Here is a 12,990-nt window from a genome sequence, read left to right as displayed (position 1 = left end):
TCACAGATCCCTGAAGGCAGCGGAACAGGTAGATAAGGTGGTAAAGAAGGCATATGGGATACTTGCCTTTATTAGCCGAGGCATAGAATATAAGAGCAAGGAGGTTATGATGGAGCTGTATAAAACACTGGTTAGGCCACAGCTGGAGTACTGTGTGCAGTTCTGGTCGCCACACTACAGGAAGGATGTGATCGCTTTGGAGAGGGTGCAGAGGAGATTCACCAGGATGTTACCAGGGCTGGAGCGCTTCAGCTATGAAGAGAGACTGGGAAGATTGGGTTTGTTTTCCTTGGAGCAGAGGAGGCTGAGGGGGGACATGATTGAGGTGTACAAAATTATGAGGGGCACAGATAGGATGGATACTAAGGAGCTTTTTCCCTTCGTTGAGGGTTCTCTAACAAGGGGACATAGATTCAAGGTAAAAGGCGGGAGGTTTAGAGGGGATTTGAGAAAGAACTTTTTCACCCAGAGGGTGGTTGGAGTCAGGAACTCACTGCCTGAGAGGGTTGTGGAGGCAGGAACCCTCACAACATTCAAGAAGCATTTGGATGAGCACTTGAAATGCCATAGCATACAAGGCTACGGACCAAATGCTGGAATATGGGATTAGAGTAGACAGGGCTGATGGCCGGCGCGGACACGATGGGCCGAAGGGCCTCTATCCGTGCTGTATAACTCTATGACTCTATTCAGGGCTGAAAGCGATAGATTTTTGGACTCTAAGGGATATGGGGATCGCGCGGGAAAGTAGAGTTGAGGTCGAAGTTCAGCCGTGATCTTATTAAATGGCGCAGCAGGCTCGAGAGTAAATTGCATGATTTATGTTGATGAGTGTTAAATGTATTCAGGTGGTGGTTATCATTTGGGGCTCTCTTGTGTCCTTTTTATAGGAGAGCTTATCTCGAGTGTGGGATGTGTAAGGGGAATCTCTGTGAATAAAGGCTTGGAAACAACTGAAGACCAGGCTCTAATATTCTATCCTTCACCACATCACTATCCAGTTTTAACATCGAGGGGCCGTAAGGCCTCCTCCTGCTCCAGTTTCTTATGTTCTTATGTTCTCTTGCATTTTGACGCATTCTTCCTTTGTATTAACTACACCCTCCAATTTGGTGTCATCTGCAAATTTTCAAATTGTACTTCCGATTCCCGAGTCCAAACCGTTAATGTAAATTGTAAACAAGTGGTCCCTGCACCGATCCCTGTGGAACACCACTTCCCACCTTTTGCCAGTGTGAGTAGCTGCCCTTAATTCCTACGCTCTGTTTTCTGTTTTGTAGCCAGCTTGCCATCTAATCTGCGTACATTTCCCCTGACTCCACATGCTCTGACCTTAGTCGTGAAGTGTCTCCTAACTTCACTCCTGAAAGTCCTGGCTCTAATTTCTAGCCTATGTCCCCTAGTCCTAGATTCCCCAACCAGTGGAAACAGTTTCTCTCCATCCACCCTGTCAATTCCCCATAATATCTTGAAAACTTCGATCAAATCATCCAGGGAATACAACCCTAGTTTGTGTAATCACTTTGTAATTTAACCCTTGGAGTCCAAGTATCATTCTGGTAAATCTATGCTGCACTCATTCCAGGGCCAACATATCCTTCCTAAGGTGCGGTGCCCAGAACTGAACACAATACTCCAGGTGTAGTCCAACCAGGGCTTTGCATAGCTGTAGCATAACTTCTATCCCCTTGTATTCTAGTCCTCTAGATATAAAGGCCAGGACTCCATTAGCCTTTTTGATTATTTTCTGTACCTGTCCATGACATTTTAATGATCTATGTACATGGACCCCTAAGTCATTTTGGACCTCCACTGTTTCAAGCTTTTCACCATTTAGAAAGTACTCTGATCTATCCTTTTTAGGTCCAAAGTGGCTGCCTTGAAATCCATTTGCCACAGTTTTGCCCATTCACTTAATCTATTAATATCTCTCTGTAATTTTATGCTTCCATCTACATTGCTTACAATGCTGCCTATCTTTGTGTCATCAGCAAACTTGGATATGTGGCTCTCTATCCCGTCATCTAAGTAATGAATTAACACAGTGAGTAGTTCAGGCCCCAACACAGATCCCTGTGGGACAACACTAGTCACATCTTGCCAATTTGAGTACCTGCCCATTATCCCTACTTTCTGTATCCTGCTGCTCAGCCAATTTCCTAACCAGGTCAATAATTTGCCCTCAATTCCATGAGCTTCAACTTTAGCTAACATTCTCTTATGAGGGACTTTATCGAATGCCTTCTGAAAGTCCATATAAACAACATCCACAGACATTCCCCTGTCCACTACTTTAGTCACCTCTTCAAAAAAATTCAATCAAGTACATCAGGCATGACCTACCCTTTATAAATCCATGCTGGCTCTCTCTGATTCGCTGAAAATTTTCAAGGTGTTCAATCACTCTATCCTTAATTATAGACTCTAGTAATTTCCCGACAACAGATGTTAGACTAGCTAGTCTATAATTCCTTGTCTTCCCTCTCTCGCCTTTCTTCAACTGCAGAGCGACATGTGCAATTTTCAAATCTAAGGGAATGGCTCTTAAATCGAGAGAACTTTGGAAGATTATAGTCAGGGCATCTGCAATGTTCTCACCTCCTTCCTTTAAATCCCTGGGATGGAAACCATCTGGTCCTGGGGATTTGTCACTCCTCAGTGCCATTATTTTCTTCATTACTGTTAATTTGCTTACGTTAATTATGGTGAGTCCCCGTCGCCTGAATCAAAATTAGTTTCTTTGGGGTGTCCACTACTATAAATACTGACTCAAAGTAATTATTGAACATGCCCACCATTTCCTTATTTTTATTTACAATATCATCGTTATCAGTTTTTAAGGGGCCCACATTGCTCTTGGCCACCTTCTTTTTCCTAATATAATTGTAAAAAATTTTTGTGTTGATATTGATATCACTTGCAAATTTCATTTCATATTCCCTTTTTGTAGCTGTTACTATCTGTTTTATCACCCTTTGCTGTTCTTTGCATCTCTCCCGGTCACCATGATCTATGTTATTTTTTGCATTTTTGTGTGCTTTTTCTTTTAGTTTTGTTTTGTTCCTGACCTCTTATGTCGTCTATGGCTGGTTTTTTTTGGCAAGTAGAGCTGTTGCCCCTTATGGGTATAAACTGGTTCTGTATCACGTTAAATTCATTTTTGAACACCTTCCACTGATCTTCTGTCGTTTTACTCATTAACAGATTTGCCTAGTTTATTGTGTACAGTCTCTGTCTCATCCCGTTAAAGTCGGCTTTACCTAAATTTAGAATCTTAGTAGCTGATACGGGTTTCTCCCTTTCAAACACAATGTTGAACTCGATCATTTTACAATCGCTATTGGCTAAATGTTCATGCGCCATTAGGCTGTTAACTAAATCTGGCTTAACACTCATTATTAGATCTAATATAACCTGTCCCCTTATTGGTTCTAGGGTATATTGTTGCAGAAAGCTTCCTGAACACACTCAAGAAATTTGCTACCTTTCTGACATGAGCTCGTCTGCTTGTCCCAATCTATATGAAATTTAAAATCCCCCATTAAAACCACTCTACCTTTGAGACATGCTTGTCTAATCACTGCATTTATACATTCTGCCACTTCACAGCTACTACCAGGGGCCGATACACAACTCCCACTATAGTCTTAAATCCTTTTCTATTACGTAATTCTACCCATAAAGTCTCCATTGCCTGCTTCCCTCTCGTTATATCCTCTCTTATCATTGACATAATTTCATTCTGAATCACTAAGGCTACTCCTCCCCCTCTACCAGTTTCCCTATCCTTCCTGTAGACCTTGTAACCTGGTATATTCAGTTCCCAGTCATGATTGTCTTGCAGCCATGTCTCAGTAATGTCTACCATGTCATATTGTCTGGAGAGGAATCAACATGCAGCAGGGGCAGGAGAAGGAAGGGATTCAAGAGGGCGCAACAATGAAGTAAAGCCAATGGATTTGCTAGCTCCACTTGAGCAGCATGCATAGGAAATCGCCAAAGGATAATCCAGAACCATTTCACTAAAATGTACTTGCCCCCACACCCTGCAAACATCCCCATCCTCAATGATGGCAGAGTGCAAACGACAAGGCTAAAGCTTTTGCAACCATCTTCAGCCAGAAGTGCCGAGTGGATGATCCATCTCGGCCTCCTCCTGATATCCCCACCATCACAGTAGCCAGTCTTCAGCCAATTCGATTCACTCCACGTGATATCTAGAAATGGCTGAGTGCACTGAATACAGCAAAGGCTATGGGCCCCAACAACATCCCAGCTGTAGTGCTGAAGACTCGTGCTCCAGAACGAGCTGCGCCTCGAGCCAAGCTGTTCCAGTACAGCTACAACACTGGCATCTGCCTGACAATGTGGAAAATTGCCCAGGTATGTCCTGTCCACAAAAAGCAGGACAAATCCAATCCGGCCAATTATCTCCCCATCAGTCTACTCTCAATCATCAGCAAAGTGATGGAAGGTGTTGTCGACAGTGCTATCAAGCGGCACTTACTCACCAATAACCTGCTCACCGATGCTCAGTTTGGGTTCCGCCAGGACCACTCGGCTCCGGACTTCATTACAGCCTTGGTCCAAACATGGACGAAAGAGCTGAATTCCAGAGGTGAGGTGAGAGTGACCGCCCTTGATAACAAGGCAGCATTTGACCGAGTGTGGCACCAAGGAGCCCTAGTAAAATTGAAGTCAATGGGAAACAGGGGGAAAATTCTCCAGTGGCTGGAGTCATACCTAGCACAAAGGAAGATGGTAGTGGTTGTTGGAGGCCAATCATCTCAACCCCAGGGCATTGCTGCAGGAGTTCCTCAGGGCAGTGTCCTAGGCCCAAACATCTTCAGCTGCTTCATCAATGGCCTTCCCTCCATCGTGAGGTCAGAAATGGGGATGTTCGCTGATGATTGCACAGTGTTCAGTTCCATTCGCAACACCTCAAATGGTGAAGCAGTCCGAGCCCGCATGCAGCAAGACCTGGACAACATCCAAGCTTGGGCTCATAAGTAACAAGTAACATTCGCGCCAGACAAGTGCCAGGCAATGACTATCTCCAACAAGAGAGAGACTAACCACCTCCCCTTGACATTCAACGGCATTACCATCACCGAATCCCCGACCATCAACATTCTGGGGGTCACCATTGACCAGAACCTTAACTGGACCAGCCATATAAATACTGTGGCTACAAGAGCAGGTCAGAGGCTGGGTATTCTGCGGTGAGTGACTCACCTCCTGACTCCCCAAAGCCTTTCCACCATCTACAAGGCACAAGTCAGGAGTGTGATGGAATACTCTCCACTTGCCTGGATGAGTGCAGCTCCAACAACACTCAAGAAGCTCAACACCATCCAGGACAAAGCAGCCCACTTGATTGGCACCCCATCCACCACCTTAAACATTCACTCCCTTCACCACCTGCGCACTGTGGCTGCAGTGTGTACCATCTACAAGATGCACTGCAGCAGCTCGCCAAGGCATCTTCGACAGCACCTCCCAAACCCGCAACCTCTACCACCTAGATGGAGAAGAGCAGCAGGTACATGGGAACAACACCACCTGCACGTTCCCCTCCAAGTCACACACCATCCCGACTTGGAAATATATCGCTGTTCTTTCATCGTCGCTGGGTCAAAATCCTGGAACTCCCTTCCTAACAGCACTGTGGGAGAACCGTCACCACACGGACTGCAGCGGTTCAAGAAGGCGGCTCACCACCACCTTCTCAAGGGTAATTAGGGATGGGCAATAAATGCCGGCCTCGCCGGCGATGCCCACATCCCATGAACGAATTTTTAAAAAACATGTTCCCCCGGACTACCACATCAACCCCATTTAACATCATGACGACACACTATACCTTAGCCACCTTGAATACACATCACGTCATACACTCAGACAGAAAGATCTAATAGCTATTTAGGAAACCCTAACACCAAGTACAAGAAACAAGAATAGAAAATGCTGAAAATACTCAGCAGGTTAGTCAGCATTTATTGAGAAAACAAACAAGTTAATGTTTCAAGTGTAGACTCTTCATCAGAAATTTTATAGAGATTGTCTCATCTATTGATGATTAAATATATTTTTTGCATGGTTTACCGATTCTTCTCTTGGTACTTTCCCTTGGTGACAATGTATGCTGAGTGTCTAGTATTACCTAATTAATGATGTTCCTAAATTCTATCAAAGTAGGAGTAGGAAGAGAGTGAAGGTTATTTTCTGGCTTTCCCAAGGGTCTCCTAAGATGGGGCAGTTAGTTAACTCCTCCAGCTGGCTCAGATGATGCCACTTATGCTGCTGTGGTGGCTGCCTTAACCTGCTTACTTTTGGGGTCAGCAGGAGTTCTTTGAGTGAGAAAGCTGGGTGTCATGGAAGATGAGTCATTATGAGAAATGCCCCCCCTTACGTCTGTCTCCTCCGGTCATGCCCTTGTTGCTTGGCATATTTGGCCATCTGTGTGGGGGCAGACCACAGAGCTACTGTGAGATTGCAATGTAATGCATTATGATCCTGTCCAGATGATTCATCATCAAGAGGAATCTCCTAAGAAATGACTCACAGAGATTGGAGCCAAAGGTCTCCATGTCATCAGCTACAGCACTCCTGAGAGAGCCCACAGCTGTGCTTAAGATCTCTCTTAGGAATGACTCCCCTGCAGATGCCCCTGGACGTGCCAGGCGGTCCAGTTTGAACTGCAATTCTGTCACCTGGTCACAGATCACCACACAGGTGCAGGTAGTGAACTTCTCTATGCTAGCTATCATATTATAGAGGGTTCACTGCACATTCTCAAAGGACTCAATAATTGACAGTGATCATCAGACAATTTTCAAATTTCTGGGAGTCCCACTTGCCAGTAGAAGTTTTGTAAGGTAGAACTGCTGGTCGCCCATGCCTAAAGGCTCAGACTCCATCCCAAATTACAAGGACGGCGTCCTTTGCATGGTTAGGTTGGGCCCATAGCCGTCCACCTAAAGTCACCTAAGGCCCTTTCCAGGCTGAAAATAAATGCATCTTTTAAGGATCTTCAACTCCAAAGGGAGCCATCTGGGATCTAATCCCCTAGTTTGGGAGGCTTTTGGAGCCTTTCCTGGGGTCTCCATGGAACTCTCATCCGCTCTCAGTGGAATGCGCGGAATTCCCATGGTAACCTGAAATTAGTCTACTGTAAGAAAAGGGTTGAATCCCAGCAGAACTGAATTCTGCTTCATTTTCTGGTTTTCCAACCAGAGATCTGCTGAGATTCTGCCTTGGTCACAATCAGAACTTCAGGGTCATTGTGTTTTATACTTCTAAGCATTCAGGAAGCACAGAAGGAATTGTAAGGCAGATTATTTAATATCTGTAACTTTTTGTTTACTGAGAAAATGCTTATTTTCTTATTCGATAATTATATGCCGATTTGATGAAATTACTTTGGTAGTGAAGAAACATTTTTAGCGACTTGCAGCTGACTCCATATCCAATTGAGATCGAGAGCCAGATGCTGCAGAGGAAGTAAAGGGAACACATACATATGTATTCTATGTCAGTGTATCTATTAAAACCAGTCAGATTTGAAGTTGAAAATCAAAGTGCCTAATCCCCCATACAACTCAACAATTTCCATTTATATAGTAGCTTTAAAGTAAAAAAATGTTTGAAGGCACTTTCTACAAAGTACATGGAAAACTAGTTACCATTTTGGAGTGTAGTGCATGGAAAAGCAAGCGGGCAGAAATTGTGAGGCTCTGCTGGTGAAGAGCCTCGCAACTACTGCCCGTGTATGTCAGGAGCAAAGAAAAAAACAAAGCTGCATAATCACTTTTGAATTTAAAGATATTAAAATAAAAGCTCAAAATCTCAGGGACAAGAGGATGTTTTGCTGGCTCTTCCTTAGAACTAGTGGTGGAATAGCATTAGCTCACAACTGAAGTTATTAACATAAAAGGCCTACCAGAACTTTGCAGATTTTCACAGGAAATGTTACAGAGCTCCATACAAAGAACGTCCTCACCTCTGCATAGCAGTAGTTTTACCAGAAGGTAAAATTTGCACACAACGGGGTTGAATTTCAATGGGGGTTCTACCGATCATCTGGCATAACGCCAATGACTGATTGTGTCGAAGTGCTAGATGAAAACTTGCAGAAGTCCAAATCATATATTTCTATATGATTTGTTAAAAATTATGTGGTAATTTTTTTTATTTTCTAAAATTAGAGATTTCTTTTCCATGATCAGGTATTAAGTAAAATACATGTATTACAAAGTAATCTTATTGTACAACTATTTCTGGGGAGGGTAAACTTCATAATACATACTGATCAGTTGAACATTTAAAAGTCGTCATGACACTGCATTGACTTGGAAAATATTTTATGGTATGGTACAATGTTTATGTTAGTAAATCTGTAGCAGTTAGTGGTGGAAAGTGGACTGTGTAATAACACATTCCTTTGTTCCATCCTTAAACTAGGAAGTCTGTTAAGATCACTCTTATTTAAGTTGAACTTTCCCTTTGGCAAATTTGTATTTATTATAAAGAGTCATTAGTTAACCAAGTACAACAGGCTGTGCACATTATTTATTTAGCATTCAATAAATTAATACATTCATTTTAGCCAAAGAGAATTTGAGAAAGATACTCTAACAAGCTGTAGTGCCTTCAAAATGTTTATACTGATTAAAATATTACAAAAATGAAATATGCTCAAGAAGAGTGCTACAGACTACCTCTGATGCAGACTGGCCAACATGTTACAACTATCGTTCATGTACTTGAAAGCAAAAAAGGTGCTGTTATGTTTTTTTGTAATCTTGTATATGAAAATCCAATTGATGAAAACATACTTTGTCAACTATAAAAAATAGCCTCAGTGGGAAATCTCATGACCTACATCAGTAAATTGCATGTGTAAGCTGTTCTATGTCAGTGACTGTCAGTCAAATGAATGCATTTTAAAAAAAATAACCTGTGCCTTGAAGCCATGATAGACGCAGCAGGAATGCTAATATTGACTTTTCAGCATACGATTTACAGTAAATGTGAACATCTGAAGAGTGGCTACACTGTTACAGAAAAGAAAATCTCGGTAAAAGTCAATGGCAGGAAGCTGTTTTCAGAAAACAAGAAGTGGGGAAACCGGCTTGGATGTGAGCTGATTGCACTTCCTGACCTAATAGTTGATGAAATCAATCAACCAAATTACTCCCCTTCACCTCAGCAACCATAGTGCCTGAATATTTCAATTCCTATGTGTAGTTATTCACAAAAAAGTATATTATCTTAACTGTAATTACACTCATTTTTGTTACAGAACTTACTACGCTGATTGCTATATCAAACTATTAATGATAGCAAAACAATGAGCGTGAGGTTTTATTGATAAACCACACAGAGAAAAAAAATATTACTCTGGTATACATTTAAGAATTAGTGGGCCTGAGGTTCCTTGGGATTTTTACTAGTCCCGTGCTGTAACTCTGGTGGGGTCTCCGCCATTTCTGGGAGCTTGCTTAGTGCCTTACGTGTGATGAAGATTCTGTCTGGCCCTTTCAAGGTTAATGATGAACTAGGAATAGGACTAACAAAAGCGATTCCCTGTGCGGGGAGTTCCCATTCCTGTGGCAGCCAGTAAGCCCAGTGAGGTAAGGCATACCGGCCTCCGCAAAGCCACATGTGGGCTCCATAAGTGGGGTTTATGGATTGGCCCTTTACTGGCGCCGATCTGAACAATGCCAGGGCCAGATGGTGGGGCTGCATAGTCCCCACCAGAGATGGATCAACAAAGGGATTTCCGTTGGCATGGAGTAGGTGGGTGCTGTAGATACACTTGAAGTGGTGCTTACGCCCTCCTGCCCCTGCTAATGAGGTGCCCTAACTCTACAAATTTCAGCTGGGTCAGTGTTAGATGACACCATTGGGTGCAATCCCAGCTTAACTGCCGGAAGCACGACGCGAACAAATTCAGCATCAGTGAGCGTATTTAAATGAAGTAATTAGTGCGACTGCAGGTATTATGTATCAAGACATGATCTAATGTAAAAAAGCAGGAAGTAAGGACAATACTATATTTGAATTAGTAAATTAGGATTTATATGGATTACTGATGGCAGAATTCAGAATGTGGCAGGGTATTATTCACAGTATCATGATTGTGCATTCCTTTCGTTCCCTCCTCAACATTAAACTGCTAGCTTTTGCTCCTACTGACTCACCATAACCAAAACAATATTGGCTAACCAATCAGAAACACCTTATAATACATTTGGTACATCAGTACAACCTGCTTATTTGTTAACTCATAAAATAAGTTTCTACTTCAGGTTTGTGTAATTGGTTACTTAACATACAACCGTACCATTAAACGTCATCAACAGAACATTACTTATCTCTTACATGGTATTATTATATGCTAAAACTCTTTCAATGTTGGTATATTATTCATTCAATAAGTTAATTAAAGTTAACAGGGCAGAAATCGCTCGCGAAGTAATGGTGAGCTCAACAGCGCTCACTGTTGTTAGTGGTGAAATAGAGGAACAAGTTCCGACGCTCGCACATGCACAGTGAAAGACGGAAATCCGGAACTTGCTCCTACTGGTTCGCTGGCGGTATAACAGCTTCAAATTAAAGGTATATCGCACGCCGCAATCAAGGAAATCATTGGAAAAAAATGCAAACTTGCTTATCTGCCCAGCTGGAAAGCAATTAATTACGCCTCAAAACAGGTATGCTTAAAAATACCAGGTCTAAACTAAGTTTTAACAGTAAGTCATTAAGTGTTAATGACTGACAAATAACTAAAAATTAACTTTTAAAAACGTGGGGTCTCATTACTCCATATTTTAATAGCTTTTGGTCACTAAAATTTTTTTTTAAAAATTGAAGTTTTTTTCTTTTCCCTTCTGTCTCTTTATGTAATTCGATTATTTCTCACCCTGCCTTTTTTTTCGCTGTCTATAACTGTTTTTACATTGATTTTAATGTACCTTTCACTTCCTGGTTTAATGTTCTAAGCCTGCAGAGTTATGCAGCTTGTCAAAATTGCTGCGATCAGATTGGTCGAGGGGAGGGATTGATCCTCTCGTTTCTCCCAGGGTGCTAGCTTCACTTGAAATGACACTGGGCTCTTCTCCACTTCCTATTCGAGGAAGTGCCCGAAGAAAAGACTGCGGTAAGTTACTGGGTTAGTATAAATCTATGCAGCGGCGAGCACTGTTGGTTCATTGCTTGGAGCAATTTCTACCCAAACATTTTTGAAATTTATAACAGAGCCAATCATGACCTAGCCGTATCATGCACTTGTTTTTATATAAAGCCAGGAATTGGCAAGGATACTTCTTTAAATCTCCAGCAAGTGATTGTGATACTGCTCATAGCTCAGGTACGATGTAGATCAGCTGCAATAATGTACAACTTATCATTGGCAGCACACACCAAACAATCTTAACAGCATCACAAAAATAGTTAGTATACTATACGCATGATGGAGTTAAGAGATTGTCTGGGTCTGAATTTAATTTTAATTTCTGATTTTTGTTTTAATTTTGATTAAATCAATGAATTAAAAGTGCATAATCTCTGACTATAGTGACAGTTTGCTTTAGTATAGTTATTTAAAGAGCCGTCTGACCATAGAGCAGTACATTGTTTAAAATCGATGATGTATATTATTAGGTTATTGATTAACAAATTAACCACATGAGTCCAGCAATTACAACCATTGAGCAGCATTTTAAACTTATAAAACAATACAGCACAACAAAAATATTTGTAGTTTATATTTGAATTTTCACCAATCAAGGGGCACAACGAACACAAAGGGGGTAATTCTCACGTTCACCACTTGGGCAATAAACTAGCAGAGCGGATCACCCGCCCATTATAGGACCCGCCCGATTTTCATTTCCACTGAATTCAACGGAAAGGTGAAAATTACCTCCAAAGAGACAAATATTGTCAATCATATGCAAACTGGTCATATGCAAATATGTGCACACATTTGGTTGCAAATATGCACATGTACCTAACTACAGTTTTCTGTGCCAGTTGTCTGTCTGCAAAACATTTAAATTTTCATTTTATGCAACTGACTGCACTTGTTCAGCACTGACAAATCCAATGTGCTTTTAAATTCTCTCCATGCTTCTTGCATGTTTGTAGGAACAAAATGTAAGCCTCAAGAATCTGTGGCAGTGTCAGCATTAAGTGCCGAGATGCGTCCACCTAGAACCTCTGCCACTGACCCCATTAAAGTTCACGAGTTCAGAGGAGATCCCTTAATTTGCCCACCACTGTAAACATGTTGGAAAATCCAGAGGAAGTGGCTGTCAAGGACCTCCTTGGAAACAATGGAGCTGCCCCCAACTACACCCGTACAAAGGGGATTGTTTTGACATTTGTAGTAAAAATTAATTTTATTTTTCTTCAGGTGCCTAGGCCAAAATCATGGCCTGGACCTTGAGGTGAGCATCTCAATTGTCAGTTGTTGAGGAACTATGCCTGGCGTGAAGTTACGGGCGGAGCGAAGAAACTAAGACCTTACCTATAAAAATTAAATAAGCAGACTAAGGTATTGAGTTACAGGGCCAGTTTTTATTTTGAAAATCAATAACACAAAATTCAGCTTTTAGCTGCTCCCTTTCCAGAAGTTTTTCTACCCATCTTCATCCTAGCGTCAAGGAGGCAACATATCATTCGCAACTCCCAGTCACCACTGCAAAAAAAACGCTTTCTATTCTTCTGACTTTAGAATCTCCCAATACTACCAATTTTCTATTCTTGTAGTCTACCTGCCTTTCGACCCTTCAATTCTGGGGTAGTCTTGGGCTTCATGGTGCCACGATAGTGCTTGTGACTACCATCCTCTGAATCACTTTCACTGTTCACCTCACGCTTGCCCAACACTATAAAGCTGATGTTAACTTTCGGTGGTGGTGGAAAATGGATGGTAGTGAAGTCAATGGAAAGGAAAATCCAGAGGGGTGTATGACGGGCAGC

General features: G+C 42.0%; 1 protein-coding gene across 3 annotated transcripts in view; it reads right to left on the bottom strand.

Moving 5' to 3' along the window:
- The window catches only part of spock3 (SPARC (osteonectin), cwcv and kazal like domains proteoglycan 3), a 565,624-nt gene that overhangs the window by 333,980 nt on the left and 218,654 nt on the right, over positions 1 to 12,990 (bottom strand). The window lies entirely within an intron of this gene.

This window comes from Heptranchias perlo, chromosome 1 (assembly GCF_035084215.1).
Source record: "Heptranchias perlo isolate sHepPer1 chromosome 1, sHepPer1.hap1, whole genome shotgun sequence".
In the NCBI taxonomy this organism is placed as follows: domain Eukaryota; kingdom Metazoa; phylum Chordata; class Chondrichthyes; order Hexanchiformes; family Hexanchidae; genus Heptranchias; species Heptranchias perlo.
The sequence above is the reverse complement of the archived record's forward strand: the minus strand, read 5'-3'. Positions and strand labels throughout refer to the sequence as shown.